General features: G+C 35.1%; 1 protein-coding gene across 4 annotated transcripts in view; it reads left to right on the forward strand.

Moving 5' to 3' along the window:
* Positions 1-17373, forward strand: part of AP1G1 (adaptor related protein complex 1 subunit gamma 1) — an 81686-nt gene that overhangs the window by 12630 nt on the left and 51683 nt on the right. Inside the window, exon 1 of one of the 4 annotated variants that reach the window (XM_006183698.3) lies at positions 3142-3503. The exons of 1 other annotated variant lie outside the window; for it this stretch is intronic. The gene's annotated coding sequence lies outside the window, so the exon portion shown is untranslated. Of the gene's footprint in view, positions 1-3141; positions 3619-17373 lie in introns of those variants that run through there. 2 more of the 4 variants (XM_006183699.3, XM_032486665.1) reach the window with 2 other exon arrangements.

Genomic DNA, 17373 nt, shown 5'->3' on the forward strand with positions numbered 1-17373 from the left:
CATTGAATGATTACTATACAGACTAAAAAATATATCCAAAGTTGGCAAATCTAGATTTGAATCTGGTCTCTGCTGTATGACACAACAAATTATTTGATTTCCCTGAGCTTCTGTTTCCTCATATCTCAGATAGGTATGATAATATTTATCTTAAAGAGAGCTAATATTGATTAAGTCTTTGCTCTATGCCAGCTGCTGTTTCTAAGTACTTTAAATGTATCAGCTCATTTAATGAGTACATCAGCCTACGACAATGAAGCTATTGATTCCATTTTACAGGTGGGTACACTGAGGTTCAGAAATGCTCAGAGATGTTAGATAACTTGCTGTAGGCCACAGAACAAAGAAAGGAAGAGCAAGTTTAAACCTAGGCAGTCTAGTGCCAGAAACTAACACTTTTAACCACTATGTATAATGCCTTCATGGTTCACAAGCTCATGGTGGGTGAGGGAAAAATGAATCAATATAATTTGAAAATATTTTTGTAAATTGTAAGACACAACACATTACTGCTACTTGTATTGGGAGGTCAATAAATGCTTTAGTTCAATTGTGAGGTGTCTCGAGACACTTGATACTTTTCAAAGTGTTTACACACATTTGATCCCTCTGGGGGATTCTGACTCCTGGCTGATGCCTCTTCAGTTTCGTTTTGTTGTTGTTGTTTTTGTTGTTATTATAATTTGTTAAATTGAAGCATACAAGTTATCAATAATAAACAAAACCACAAAAATAATAATCTTTTCTCCCAACCATTATCTCTTCCTAGAAGTTTATTTAATCCTTTCAGGCTGCTGCTGTTTTAAAAACAAAAATCGCCTTTGGCATTTGGATCCATAAAATCATATTATCTTATTAAGGACTTTCCCCTCTACCCTAAATATAAGAGTCTTTTTTCCCTAAATAAAAGTACAATATGTTTATTGCAAAAATAAAATATAATAAAGAAAGTCTTCTATAATCCCACCATCCAAAGGTAATTATTTTTAATTTTAGTTTTATCCAACCTTTTTCTAAGTGTATATACATTTTTTACAAGCTCACTTTATAATACTATTTTGTGATACTTTTTTTTAATTTTAATTTTTTAAATGAAGTTACTGGTTGTGATATGTTTTTAAAATCTGCCATACCCTGCTAATAAAGATAGAGCTATAGCTTCATTTTTTGTTTGTTTGTTTTATGAGGGGGATAATTAGGTTTAGTTATTTATTTCTATTTGTAGGAGGTACTGGGGATTGAACCAGGACCTCATGTATGCTAAGCATGTACTCTACCACTTGAGCTATACCCTCCCCCTATAGCTTTATTTTTACTGGCAGCAAAGTATTCCACTTTACTGATGTGCTATAATTTCTTTATCTGAAATTAGAGATTACGTTTGAACAGATGGGGAATAAGTCTTCCTAAATTTTACCTAGCCACAGAAACCAAAGATCCCAGGATAATGATGATCATGCTGTATATTGAGTCAATTGTTTTTAATTTCCAGTTGCATTAGGAAAGGTGTTTGGTAATTATAAAGATGTATATAGATAAAAAAATATGAAGGGGATTTACATTTTATAATGTCTGTCATTTTCTCTCTAATGTTCTGCTACTTCACATGGTAGAATAGAAGCTCCTTTTTTAAGAAGATAGTTTAACTTTTCTTTTGTGGTTTGCAGCCGTAAACATTTAAAGTCGTCTTCTAAGCAAATTTTTGTGACTTGCAAACATAATACTTTAGTTAACTGCTCTGCAACCTGCAAACTCCCTACTTTTATGGGAACCCCACACTGTATTTTACCATGTGTTCATGCATAGGTATAACTCAGAGGAACCTGTGTAATGGCATTATTCTGATGTTCTAGTTTTACACTACTCTTTACTTGCCCGTGAGCCAGGGCTGCACTGTACAGTTATACATGGAGGGGGTATGAGGCGACTAAATTCCATAAGCATTCTGACCCCAAACCCTTAGTGTGCAGGAAGGAGGGTTGTATATACCTTTTCTAATTTGCAAGTTTGCACCATATAGAAGAACCTCAGTGGAAGAGGGGAAAGGGAGGATCATTGAGCCTGTCTCCTTATTTGTACAACTGAGTTTACTTATGTTTGTCTAGTCTGACTCAGGTGGTTGTCGCAAGGGTGATATTAGATTATACATATTAAGATGCTTTTATAAACAATGTGATATCAGTATTTAATACTAAAATGGTAATTACTATTATTATGCCCTTGCCTTTTTTCTTTCCAGCTACTTAGCATGACCCAGTAGTTCAAGAACAAGATAGTACATGCAGGTCTACTCAACGCAATTTTTGTAAAATCTCTTGAAATCCCTGCATGAAAATGGCTAAGGAAAAAGTGCAACCTCCTGCCCATGGCAGGTCCTAAACTTAAGATGTGTGATTAGTTCTATTTGTCATCCAGCTAGATGCTTTGTTTATTATTCACTTTCTGGGATACTTTATTGCCATTCCACCCAAAGAATGGTAGGTCAAATTTTTCCTTTAAACAGGCCAAGGTACGTAAATGGCCCTCTTTACGTTGACATGGAAAACATTCGTGTCAGGTGTTAGAAATTACTTATCAAGCCAGGTTGGACTGTCTTTGGCTTAGGTCATTAGCAAATAAAGTCACAGTCAGAAAGCCTGCTCTGGAAGGATTTTAGCAATCACTAGTCCAAATCCTCTCTTTTTACGTATGAGGAACTTGAGGCCCACTGAGTTTAAATGTCTTGTTCAATGCAGGAGGTTGAGAGGCGATACTGAACTTGGAATCTATCCTTTTGTGTTATCCTCTCTTTTGATTTTTACAAAATACGTTGAAAAGATACCATAAAAATCCAAGACCATTTGGAGCATGTTCCTGAAGTTAACCTAAAGAGAAAGCTAAGGTCTCAATGGTGAGAGGAAGAATGGTGGGGTTCTAGAGGATCGAGACGGGCTCAGCCTGGCTCAGCATTCTCCGCCCCCACCTGCTTCGTCTCTCCCACTTCCTTCGCTACCTTGTTAGCCCCACCCTTTTCAGGTGGCCCCGCCACTTCCTGGTAACCCAGTCCCACCGCCACCCCCACCCCAAGCGGAACCAATGTCGGTGGGCTCCGGGGTCGACCGGATGTTTCTCGCTCAGACTCTTCGCAGCGGTGACTCGGCAGCTGCGTCTCGCGTCATCAGTGACAGCCCCGGTCCCTTACTACGCTTTGCGTCGCTCTGCCAGGAGCAGTCACCTCCTCCTTGGCAAATAGTCCTCGGCGGGGTCCGAGTACTTGGATAATACGAGAGGGGAGGCACGAGAAGTTGCAGTCAGGGGACGCGCAATCGACAAGCAGAGTGAAACGGGCCGAAGTTTCTGCGATAGTGTGCTAAGTTAGTTAAAAGCTCCCTCTATCCTAAAGATCCCTCCGCCTGCAGTAGCGGTGGTGAGGCTGAGGGAGCCGCCATTTTGGATGTTCGGTTCCTGCTGCCACTGCTGCCGCCGCCCCCGGAGCTGCTGGTTTCAGTCGAGGTTTCGGGCCGGTGAGTGTCACTCGCGGCGCTAAGAACATATTGCTTCTTTTGCCCCGCGCCTGCTGGGAGCGCGCGGCCGGAAGCTTCCTGTCAATCCCCGAGGTCCGATTCCAGGCCTTGAAGGGTGAGAAGAGAGGACAGAGGCTGGGCCAGAAGGGGCCCTGAGCCCCAAGGGCTGCTCTCACTCCTTGAGGGCGACCCGAGGCCTTGGACGCGGAGGCTCTGCGCGCGCCTGCGTTCCGTGCTGTGGCGTTGCCCGCCGGTGCGGGCCTTCTTGGACCCATTGACTTTCTCAGGCGGCTTCTTCCTTTGAGGGCTCATTCAGAGAGCCTGGGGTTAGCGGGGCGGGTCCCACCCCCGCGTGTCTTCTCTGTGCCACGTATCTTGTATCTTATAGCCGGGTCAGGTCTTTTGTAGAACTCTCTTCAGCATTTCCAGATGCTCAGAGAATCGCTGTCTGCACCTGCATTGCCGTTCTCTCAGAACTGGACATCGGCCTCGCCTCTAACCTTCCGACCAACTTCTTTCCCAATTTTCCGGGTTTTTCTTTTTTCTATTTTTCCTTAAATTCACCTGCGAATGCACTGCTTACCTTTTCCTCAAACTCCTGATACTGCAGGCGTCAATTTCTAATAATTCTCCCGATTTTCCTGACTGACGGAGTCGGGACGGTTGGTTGTATTTCCCTGTTAGGGTTTATTCTAAGAGAGCCGTCGAAGCGTTCGCTCAGTGTACTTAAGCAGTAAATGTTTATAAAGCTGATTAAATGGCTTTTGTGGGGTCGAGGGAGGTGGTAGGGAGAGGCTGTCAAATGTTTTCTCGTTTGTAGATTCCCTTCCTGTGCTGAACACAGCTTTGGGGTACTTTTTGACACATGTATTTTTCTTGATGATATATATGCCTGCTCATGGACATCTGTGAAGAAGCATCTTAATCTGACATTGAAAAGAAAGTAACTTTTTTGGCTGCTCTAGCGATTAGTTAACAGAAGAGTGGAGTGAATGAAGATTTTTCAGTGATCTTAAATTTCAGATGGTTTGTACAGTAATGATCTTTGTTGACTGATTATAAAAAATAGTTGGATTGACTTCGTGTATTGAAAGTCAAATCTGGGGATAGTTGGATTTTAAATGATCATTTTAACTGTTCCCCATAAAACTTATCAGACTGTACACCTTAATTTTTAGTTTAAAAATATTCTTACCGTATGTTTGCAATGTAGCATGCTTGAATTAAAAGCATTTCACAACAGTTTACTGATTATTTCCTACATTTCAAGTTCGATGGGTGTGATTGAATCATCTCTATTTCACCTCAGCCTGAAGTTTTACAACTGCAAAAGAAAAATAACTTATTTGAGATTGTAGCCTAGTGGCTGCTGATGCTTATTTTTCTGTCTTGAACTGGATCAAATCTTTTAATACTTCTAATCCACGTGAGAGTGCATTATTCTTATCATCAGGTTATTAGGTGGATAAATTCCTGTTCTAGTCATATGATGTCTCAGTAGAATATTGAATATTTTTATTGTAAATAGTCAGTGTTCTTGTTACTCGTTTTAAGGAGACTTTTCAGAAATATATTAGTTACTATTTGTGTGTTTATTCTGAAGTTAAGGAGTCGTCTTTTTTGAAGAACTGTCAAACACGGAACATCTGAGGAATCCTCGCTCATTTACTAAGTATCCCCTTGAAATTGCTACTGAAATGTTCTATTTATGAGTTACACTTTTAAGACAGGGTATTAGAGGAGCTGTTCAGATAGGTGTTATTTACTCATTTCATTTCATGGTATAATGTAATGGTGTTTAAATGTCATTCATTCTTAGACGGTTTGCATTCAATTGGAGAAAATGTCCTTTTGCCTTACAAATGATAAACAAACTGCTGTTTATTGTAGTGCACCGTTGATTGAGCAGCACGTATTTGAGTGTCTACTTTGTCTAGGGTGGTTAGGTTTATACTTGAAATTCACATTGTTTAGGAAACTTAAGTTTTTTTTTTGGGAACAGTTGCTTGTTCTTTGATATGTTTCACTGACAGCAGTTCTAGATTTGAAGGTGAATTTGAGAGTGAAACTGTATAGTAACAAAAATTGTCAGCAGTGCCTTGGTGATATTTCATCCCACTATTTTAAAAAATAGACTTGAAATCAGTGGTGTATAAAAACAAAAGCCCAAGGGTTTGTTTTTGTGTGTGTGTGTGATTTGTAAAAATTGTGCAGATTGAAAAAGTTGAATGAGCATTTTCCAAAAGATTATTTTTAATTAAAAAAATTTAATTGGGAAACTACATACCAAAACAGATTTTCAAAATGCTTAATCCCCTTATATGCATTTGCTGAGGATTTAAAATTTTTCTGTATACAACAGGATTTAATAGATATCAAAACTTTAAAATTCTTATTTAGATTTAGCTTCAGAAAATCTAAAACTTATCTTTCTTCAAACTGCAAGCGACTCGTTTAGCTGTTTTCTGTGCTGGTAATTTAGTCTTTCTTTGCTGTATGAATTGTTTTCAGTTCTTCATTTTGATTTTCTTTTATCCTTTTGTTACTTTTATTCAGTTTCTTTAATGCAGGATGGTATTTAAAGTAGCAAGCAATTTTAAAATTAAGAGAACATGTAGATTTATCTAAGCTCTTATGTTTCTTAGCTTGTAAGTTTTGAAAATCATCTTTGTCAAAAAGTATTAGGATTTTTTTCATTAGGCTTTTTGTATGGGAAATTTTATTTCAATAAATGTGCCATTTCTACCTTGAAAGTATGTGTAAGGTTTTTCTTCATTGAAGAAGTAACACAAAACACTTTTTTTTCTTTTGCCAGGAGTTCTGGTTACTAGACAATCTCTTGTCAAAGTTTGAAGGGTCCAGAAGTGGGGGGGGGGGGGGACTTACCACACTTGCCAAACTTGTTGAGTCAGTATTACAGTATTAACTAACACTTTTGTAGAAAAGGGCAAGGCTTGGGATAATATGATTAAGAAGAGAAATGCCTTTTCACTAGGTGCCCCTTTTTTTGGTTTTGTTTTGGCTTACTCAGACCACCGGAGAGAGAAAATTAATGAGTTATAAATGTCATGAAAAACAGGTTTAGAAGGAAAAAAAAAATCATTGTTTCTTTAAAAGATGGAGAAAACATACGTGACCTTTGTACTTTATTAATAATTAAAGACATCTTAAAGGCAGGTAGTTTTTGCCCTCCTTTCTCTGTTATTACAGTGCAACAGTCACAGTGTAACCTGATAGGCAGTTGCTTTGCTCACTCCAGCTTTCTTCTTATAGCTGATTGTATTTGTGTTATGCTGAGCATCCTAGGCTTTTAGATTGTCTGGCTTTGAGGTTAATGTTATGGATTCTTGGGAAGAGCAAATGTGAAAAAGACATGAACTTAGAGCTTTGGACCTGAGAAATACTTGCACTCCCCTCCTTACGAGCCTTTGGGTTAAAATTAAGACTGTCATAGCATAGATAATGTACACTATTTGGTTATAAGATCTAACCTTTATAAATGATCACACAGTTGTACAACTCAAAGTAAAAGGAGTTCCATTAGTGTTTTTACAGCTAAATTTAGTGAAGCTATTTACTAAACCTCATAATTGGGAAATTGTTCAGTTTCAAGCTGAAGAAAAGGAAAGGAAGTTACTTTTTTTTTTTTTTATTCCTTTTTAAAGTCTGCACAGAAGAGTTGATTTCCTTCCAACTTCTTGAAATTTTTGAAACCATGATACTTTTAAACTGTGATGAGGGGAGGAGGGTATAGCTCAGTGGTAGAGTGCATGCTTAGCATGCATAAGGTCCTGGGTTCAGTCTCCAGTACCTCCATTAAAATAAATAAGAAGTGAATAAACCTAATTACCTCTCCCCAAAATAAGCTAAATAAAAAATAAATTTAAAAAAATGTGAAAATACTGGTTTGAGATGAATAAGGAAACTAGCTGAAAATAATAGACACACTGTATAAGAGTTCATTGAATCTTTGTAGATAATTAGGGGTTTTTTTTTGGTATGATTATTGAAGGAAAACTATTGTAGAGAAGAAAGAGCCCCCTTTTCTGATTGTACTCAATAATGTGATTTTTTTAAATGTATATTTCTATCAGTGAAGGAATGGACTCTATTTTCTTTAGAAACTTTACATGATGAAAGCTTAATAAATGGTGTTGATTATTTAAGAATATAGAATGAAGAAATAGCTTACAATTTGGTTCTACTAGCATTTGGTTGTATTTTTATTTACACATACTGAACTATTTGCTATTTCTTGAATACTCCATGTTCTTTCATTCTCACTGTACCTGTTCTGCTTATACCTGGAATGCTTTCCTTTCTCCCATCCACCTAATGAACCTATTCTTCCTTCCTCTCTACCCCAGGCAAAGAAGTGTAGTACTTTTTTCAGTACTTGTTGAATTGTTTACTTTTCTTTGGACTTCCAGAGGACAAAAACTATCCAATTTATGACATCCTTAGTACATGGCACAGTGGTTTAGTAGCTTCTCTGTGGAATAGATGATGTGAATGGACATGGAAAAATTGGGAACTTTGGAAAAATTGTTCAGGTACTCAGATATATGGTCGTTGGTCAAGCCAAAAATAATTAGGGTCCTGAGTGAGTTACAGGAATCTGCTGCAGGTCATTTACTTGTGATTGCTACCATTGATGTCAGTGAAGTTTATTTACAGGTTTAGAAAACATACAGTAAACCTTATCTTTGTTTTTGAAAATATTTAGATGTTTAATTCCAAAATTGATATTATCCTTTTTTTTTTTTTTTGGTAATCTACTCAGACTCTTTCTTATGTAAAAGCTTCAAGTGACAGCAAAGAAATCTATTCCTGCCATCTTTTTCTTTCTTTTGAATACCTGTTATGTAATTCATTATACTGGGGAAACTAATAGTAAGTTGAGAACTTCGATCTTTTCCCTCAAAATGGAAATATGTTAATAGTTCAGTGCTTTGTTACTGACTTCTGCCTTGTGTTTGAATAATCTACTTTAATAGTGTTGAGGATTTTTTTTTAAGGTTTTGAAAAAGGACACAAAAGAACTTACTTACAAAACAGAGACAGACTCACAGACATAGAAAACAGATTTATGGTTACAGGGTTGGGGGAAGGAGGGTGGGGAGGGATAAATTGAGATTTCGGGATTTGTAGATACTAACTACTGTATATAAAGTAGATAAACAACAAGGTTGTCCTATATAGCACAGGGAACTGTATTCAACGCCTTGTAATGGCTTATAATGAAAAAGTACATGAAAAGTAATATATATGTTTAAATGAATCACTATGCTGTACACCAGAAATTAACACATTGTAAATCAACTATACTTCAATTTATAAAAGAAAGAAGAAAGTTCTTAAATCTATTTAATTTACAAAGTAATAAATGTCCATTGTAGTAAGTGAAAAAAATCTAAAGACATAGTTCTAAAAAAGCTATTCATTTCCCTAACCCTTTCATTATTACTTCCCAACCTTTTTACCAGGTTATGGGTATACTTCAATATTTCTCTCCATGCTTGGTCACGTACTGTATATACAACATAAATGTACATATATAGGGGTTCTTTGTTTTTACAAAAGGTAGATCATACTTTTTATATTACTATGTAACAAGCTTTTCTTAAGACATCATGGTCAGTAAATATAATTCTGTCTTGTTCTTTTAAATATCCCTGTTATGTCTCAAGTATGGATATACTGTTCATAATTTATTCAGTTGTTTTTCTGTGGACATTTATAGGCTGTTTCTAGATTTTGCCACCACAAACAGTGCTACGGTAAACATCCTATATATGTCACCTTATTTGCTCATTCTTTTATTTCTACAGGCTGATGTTTTCAAGGTGAGATTTCTGAGTTAAAGGAATTATATTTTAAATTTTATTATTGCCAGATTACTCTCTAAACAGGTTGTCATAATTTCCACCTCCACTAGGAGTGGGTTCTCCATAACATCACATCATTGGATGTAATTACTTAATTTTTGCTGGTTTGCTAGTTGAGAAATGGAATGGTTTCTCAGTTTTGTCTTAAGTTTAATTTCCCTGACCATTGCTGGAACTACCTTCTTTTGATTTTTTTTTTTTTGCCATCTGGACTTCCTTTACTGAGAATTGTCTGTTCATGTTCTTGGTTCATTTTTCTTTTAAGTTGTTTTTCTCATTATCTTGTGGGAACATCTTATAGTATATTAATTTTTTGTCCTAAGACACATGTATTTATTAATCTGGAGTTAACTTTTATATGGTGTGAAGTAGGGGTCTTAGGGTTTTCCTTTGTTGAGGGTCAGCTATGTCTGGACTAAATAAACCATCATTTCCTCAATGAATTAAATGCTACCTTATCATATGTTAAGTTCCCATATATGTTTGCTCTATTTCTGGATATTCCGTTTTACTCTTCCTGTACCATTATTTTACTGCTTTGAGTATTATAGCCTATAGAAAGTTACACTCTGCTAAGAAAAACTCTTGTCATTGTACTTTTTCATTTTCTTGACTATTCTTAAACATTTATTCTTACATCTATATTGGTTGAAAATAATTATATTGATTTCAGAAAACCTCAAAAAAGTTCAGTGCTTGAAATTGCACTATGTTCGTATATTAATTTTGGGAGGCCTGATATTTTTCAGTGATGATAATTTTATGATGAATTTCCATTTATTGAGGTCTTGTTTTAGTTTTAAGTCCTTCAGTAAAGGCTTTATAGATTTAATAGTTATCTTCATCTAGTTCATATATCTTTCTTGCTAAATTTATTCCAAATATTTTATAGTTTTTGACACTTGTCATTGGGACTTTTCCCCCATTTCTAACTAATGTCAGAAACATAGGTTAAAAATGAATCTTTAACTCCCTATGAACCAATGCCCCCACCCCCAACCCCTTCTGTTTCCTTCTTGCTGTCCCAAATTAACAGAACTTGGATTTGTGAAGAATATGCTAGCGAAAATTTATTACCTTAGTATTAAATCACTTTCTCATAACTTTCTAATCCTGTAGAAAAGTGCCCTTAGATAACTGTGACTCTGTCCTTTTATGATGAATGCCGTCTTACTATTTTGAAAGTTGCAGTTTTGCTTTATTTACTCACTCTGTGGTTTTTGTTACTGTGTTTGAATCCTCAAAACAAGAATTGTTTCTCAGATTATACATGTTCATTATTTGAAAGATATCAGAAAATACACAGAGATTAAAAAGGCACCTGTATTCATACAAGGCACAGATAATCCCCTTTAACATTTATTATATCCTTTGGGGCATATTTTTTAAACAATTAAGATTTTATTTGGAGAATTTTGTGACAATTTTTGATAGTTGAGGACTCTTTAGGATATTTTTGCTAATATTAAGGTTGGGAGAGTAAAACTTTGCTTTTTACTGTCAAACTAGATGTTGATCATGTTCATCTATTGTTTGTTTGGCCTTAATTGTTTTTCATATGTCTTAGTGTGATTGAATTGTTCAGTAGACATTTACATTTACATACATCTGTTTTTAAAATCTCAAGTTTTGCTGAATTTTGGTTATAGATAATTAAGCATAAAAGAAGATTCCTGTAATACTGTGGCATATTAGGGAGAATTGAGCTGAAGTCCTCTTAAAGGGATGCCACCTGATTGCCTAGACAGGGTGTGATGGTATCTTAATGTGCTCACACATTTCACAGCCTTAGCCTTGAAAATCCAGAAATTCCATTTTAGTATTTCACCTAGGGATGATTCATCCTAATCAAATGCACTGATGTGTAAGGTGGAAGAACAGTGTTGTAATTCACAAGGGACTATGCTTTTCTACTGAATTACCTGTATCTACTTTCCAGGGCACTCTGTTCCTTGTATGGAGGTATTTGGGAGGCAAGGTACTTGAGAAAGGTGATTAATAATCAGAAAGTTGCATTGTGAACCTGAAACCACAGCATATAAAGTTGGATGGTCTTGAGGGTTTCATCATTCTAGGCCATGGTGAAACTTGATGAAAGAACTGTCCTTGTCCCACAATGGTGTTTGCTTCTCCAGTGACCAAAATACTTATCCCCAGATTTAATCTCTCTTGTTCAAACAATGAGATAGTAGCACTGGTCTCCCCTTTTTCTTCACTCTGTAGAGCATTTCTCTTCTATGAACACATTTCTTCATACAGAAGAAATAGATATGCGCTGCCTCCTCCTCCCTGTCCCCTTCCCCCAAAAGAAAGAAAAGCACAAAGACACAGTGAAAAAACTCAGCTAAGTCAGATTAATGACAGGTAGTATCTATAAGATGTATTAGAAAGTAAAAGTCTGATTGAAGCATAATACTGCTAATCAGTTTGATTTAAGTTTCTTAAGTCCCTTATATCAAGCTTTCTTACTATTTTGGTCATAGTATTTTGTAAGTTTTACGTGCATTAAAGCAATTCAGGTATACATATGAGATAAAAATCTAAAGTAGTGATTCTGTGTGGAGCAAAACATGAAAGAATGGAGAGTGTGAGAGAGAAAGCATAGTAATTTCTTCTGGAGGGTTTTGCTCAGTGTTAACTTAGGTCCCTTTAGCATTCTGATCCATACTTACAAATCTATGACTGGATGTTACACAGTAGTTAGTGGTAAAAGTTAACTGAAATCTAACTTCTTATTGTTTAGCAAGAAAGATTTCAAGTATAATGTGTGGATAGAAAGGGAGATAATCTTAATATTGGAAAATTGCTCTTAATTTAGGATCTCTTTTTAGATTTAGACCTCAAAGGATCACATAGGAGGAGGAGCCCCAGCTTTTTCGTTATATGTTTTTGACTGTTGGCTGTCAGCTCAGAGCTCACAGCCAGGGAGTGTGAGCACAGGAGTAAGGGAGAACATTAACTGAGTAGATTAGAGGACTGGGTTGAGTCTTGATGCCTTTCGCATAGCTGTTAGTGAGCAGCCGGTGCACTTTATTTTGTATGCTTTGGAAAGGACAAGTATATTTTCTTTAGATAAGACTGTTCTAGCCTTTAGAATTCAGTAAATACAATGTTTATTGAGTTCCTACTCTTTTAGGCAAGGGGACTACAAGGATAAATAAAACAAACATGGATCAGGCTTTAGGGAGCTTATAATTGAGTGGGAAAAATAAGTATTTTAAAGAAAAAAAATAATCGTGGCTTGGGGGTGGTATTGATGTATGAGGAAAATCTTTATCCCCCAAGGGATTTATAGAAATTTTGGAAAATAACCATTTTCTCCATTTCAGGGATAAAATTTATTTATAAAATTGTAACATACGCAGTCTTTTTTTTTTTTTTTTTCCCCTGACTCTTCTACTGTTGAAAATTTTCTTCCTAAAGAAGCATTTATAATTCTGACTGCTTTGGGTATGTACTCTAGTTTAAGTTCCTGAAACCTAATTTTGTTTAACCATTTTGGATAGAAATTTTTTCAAAATGAATTTCACATTTTCTTTTTTTCCTCTATATTTTCACCATTATTTATCAAATAACCATTAATGAAATAGAATACATTTAGCCACAGCCCTATACCTTAACAAGTCAGACGTTTAAGTTTTCTGTTTTCCCTTTCCATTCTTGTCCTAATAAGTGTTTTTTTTTTTTTTTATTATTAGTTTGAAAAAAGATGGCAGAGAGAGGGACATTTTAGTTTGATAACAAGAATGTAAACATAAAACATACGGACACTTAGGTATTGACTAAAACCACTGACATACTAAATGTAAGTGGTTAGGTATAAAAGGAGAAATTGATAGAAACACAGCCATAGTCATAGACTTTAACATACCTTTCTCGGTATTTGATGGGTTAGGGCGTTAATAAGAGCAAGCAGTATCTGAACTATATAATTTTTAGAAATTGGTTATTCCACAGATAATATTTTATTTTATTTTTGTGTAATTGTTATCTTTATTTTTAAAAAATAACTTTATTGAGATAAAATATACCAGAAATTGCATATATTTAATGTATATAGTTTGATGGGTTAGGATATAATTTTATGTTCATTTTTTTCTATTTTTTACGTTACATGTTGAATGTTGATCTTACTGAACCATTTCTTGATGAGCCAAGGTCTTATCATGAAAACTAATTATGGTACCCGTTTGTAACTTTTTAATACTCTTAGGATTTTAGGGAGAGTTGAATGCTTTTTGCTAGCACACTAAGTAACCTCAGACTTTTTTATGCTCTGTGCGTGAGATAAATAATTTTGGATTTTTTTTTAAATTGTAAATTAAGATAATTATGGCGGAAGTCAAAGGCAGAGATTTACCAGTGATTTGATCTTTTCCTTTTTGATTAATCATTAAAATTTTTTTAATAGGATAGAAATCCATGAAGTAAGGACATAAACTTTAATTTTTAAATTGTGGTAAGAATACAAGATCTATCCTCTTCACAGATTTCAGTTGTACAGTGTAGTATATTATATAGGCACAGTGTTCTTATAGCACATACCTAGAATTTATTAGTCTTGCTACTATGCTTTTGAATGTTTGTTTCTGTTATATATAGGTCTTTTTTCTTTGTTTTATGACCATTTTTGTTTCTTCCATTCCTGTTAGGTGACATTTTAACTACCATAAATGTCCTTTCCTAAAACAACTTCTTTCTCCTCTCACCCTTTTCACTTTCCCTGCCAGTTTTCTAATTTGTTCTGTTCTGGAACAAGCTGAATAAGAATCTGCAAATAGAGTAAAGTAGATGTTTTGTGTATATGTATGTTAATGTGATGCTTTCTGTTGGCTACACAAGATTATAAAAATGTGTTTTGGATTTTCAGCTATGTTCTAGATAGCTAAGTCTCACTATACCTTAAAATATTCATACCAATTTTTTTTAAAAGGATAGAGTGTTATTATTTATGATAGGTGTTAAAGCCTTTGTTTTTTAAGGAATCTTGTGGTCTTTGAATATTTTGAAAAGCAAATAAAAACTTTCAGAAAATAAGGAAATCCTCAACATTGTAATAAAAGCAAAAAGGTTATATACTCCACAACATTCACTGCATGTATTTGAGTCTAATTTTTAATATGAAATATTTTAGATATAAAACATATGGAAAATAATAATAATAAACATTCACTTACCTACCACTGTGTAGTCTAAGAAATAAAACATCACCAACATAGCTGAAACTTCCTGTGTATCACTGTCCCTGATCATTCCCTTCCCTCCCAGATGTGCCACTGTGTTGGATTTGATTGTTATCTTTCACATGCACGTTCTTATTCTCTTAACTGCGTTTTGTAGTATCTCTAAAGAACAGATACCTCCATGTGTTTTAAACCTTTATAAATATTAATACTGTATATCTTTCTGCAGTTTGTTTTTGCTCAAAATTAATGCAAGTATAATTTGTTCATATAGCCAACATTATGGCCAACATTTGTTTAGTGCTTACTATGTGCCAGATACTTTGCTAAGAAATTTATGTGCATTCCGATTTAATTCTTTTAACTGTCCATTGAGGTAGGTACTTTCCTCATTTTACAGATGAGGAAACTGAACCTCTGAGAGGTTAGGCTAATTACACAAGGACACACACACACACACACACACACACACACACACAGAGCTAATACGTGGTGGAACTGGGATTCAAACCTAGGTAATTTTACCCCAGGGTCATCATTTTAAACAATGATAAGAGTCATTGGATAAGGAGAAGGGTACACAATCCCTTATCTGAAATCCCCCAAATAAAAACACGAGTTCTTCATAATTCTTTTGGTGTTAAAATCTGACCGGACCAGACGTGAGGCTGTGTGTAATATTTATTTCTCTCATTAGATGTGACTATTCTTATGTGTTACTGCAGAAATATTATTTGATAATGAACTGCTGCAGACATGGTAGGCAAATTATGACATATAGTTTATGTGCTGTATTTACTTTTCTAAAATTCAGAAAATTCTCAGTTCTCCCCTGAGGGTTTTAGATGAGTAATTGTGCACTGGTACTGTGCTACAGATCTCTTTCTATATGAGATTTTGGATTTGTTGGGCTGATCCAGAAATCACTTAATTTCACAAAAGAAAAAATTTCTAAATACATTGACTTAGTTTGGCCATGACAAAATTTGGCTTACCATAAACATAATTTTCTGTTCTGTCATTGATCAACAGTTTCTGTATCTTTTTATTATATGGCTGGAATTTAAAAATCTGTTGCCCTCAGTAGATTTTGACTTCTTAAGGATAGAGACCATGTCCTTGCCAGTCCCCAGCACCTTTTGCAATGCTTAGCATAGAGAAGGCTCAGCAAATATTTGTTGAATGAGTGATTGACATTTTCTTGTATAACATGTTTCCCTATTACTTAGGTCATCTACAGGGTAGTGTGACTAATTGAATTGGAGGAAAAAGAAGAGGTACATGAAGCTAACTTCCGATTCCATATTTTTTACATTCTTCCTTTACATTTTAAAGTAGATTTAAATGATGGTTATGCTGACATAACTTACGATACAGTATTCTCTGTTTTAAAACTAGTCTAGACCAGAACTGTTTTTGTTTCTTTGTTTTTTTTTTCAGTTTCTGGTTAAAGACCTTGATTCTGCTGGTTTCTGAATTTAAGATTCTCAAACTTAATGGCTATATTTCAGTTAAGTATAGTATATGATGCATTTGCTCCTTATTGCAGTTTGGTTTATTTTTTTCCTTGTACAGATTTAATTGACTATAAAAGCTGTCAAGGGAAGGGGCTACATTTGATTTATGGCAAATGATACTTTTAAAATTAACAAACTGAAAATAGAATATTATGGTAATCAGTATTTTTCCTCAAAGATTTTTATAGCTGATTCTGTACCTTATTTTTCAGTTGATGGAACAGAGTGTTGGAGAAGTCTGGCAACTTGCTCTAGGCAGCTTGACTGACGTGGTTGATTATTAGGATCTTCCTTTTATTGTTTTGACTCTACTGTTTCTTTTAAATGTGTTCTTTTCTTTATAGAAATTGTGTCTGAAGAATATTTAATATGTTTTTAAGAGTATGTATTTGGAAGATTTAAGAACTTTGACTTGTCATTCAAAACTGTACTCAAAATATAAAACCATAATCTTCAAGGTTTATTAATGTAGGAGGACTTGGGGAGGAGCCAGGACTAGCTTACTAAGCCCAATTCTATATACCCCAGTAGTTTTTTCACCCACATAATTCTTTTACTTCAGTTGCTACTACTTCAGTGCATAGTTTGTGTAGTGTGCCTTCTTCCTTTCAGTGCTTTGACCAAAATAGACACAAAATTTTTGTTTTTCTCTTTTGCAGGATTTGAAATGGCTAGAATTTTTAGAATAGGCTTTCTTACATATCTATGGTAGAAAGTAAAGAGAAATATATGTCTCAAAGATTTCTCATTGTCTCTCTCCATGTGTTTAAAGCATTATCGTCTCTTTCAGTCTCAGTTCACTTGTTCAGAAGTCCAAAAGGGACATAACTTAACAGGCAAGTTTTCTGAGCTGTCTGTGTTGTGAAGGCACTTCCTATCAACCTGCCACTCGGGAACTCCTTTCTAGACAACTTGTTGCCTTTGTAGTTCAGATAAGTAGAGCCCTTTTTAGTTCCTTTTTCCACCATAGGTCTCATCCCTTGTTTATTGGCGAAGAAAATGACTTCCATCTTTCAGGTGAGGCCTGACTTCAGCCATCCCTTAAATAAGGGTTTGGTGTTATCTTTTATAGGCTGAACAGTTTTGTTTCACTAGTGGTTAAATGTGCCTTAAAGCAGGTTGGACCAGTTAGTAACTTTTCCCCTCGTCCATTTAGTATCCCAAGTGTGTATTACTATAGTGATTTCAAATAGGTCTAAATTGTTTTAATTGAAGGCTTTTTTGTTTACTTCTTTAAAACTCTTTAGTTTTTAAGTTAACATACAGTAAAATTGACCTTTTT

Source organism: Camelus ferus, chromosome 9 (genome assembly GCF_009834535.1).
Source record: "Camelus ferus isolate YT-003-E chromosome 9, BCGSAC_Cfer_1.0, whole genome shotgun sequence".
NCBI classification, from domain to species: Eukaryota; Metazoa; Chordata; class Mammalia; order Artiodactyla; family Camelidae; genus Camelus; species Camelus ferus.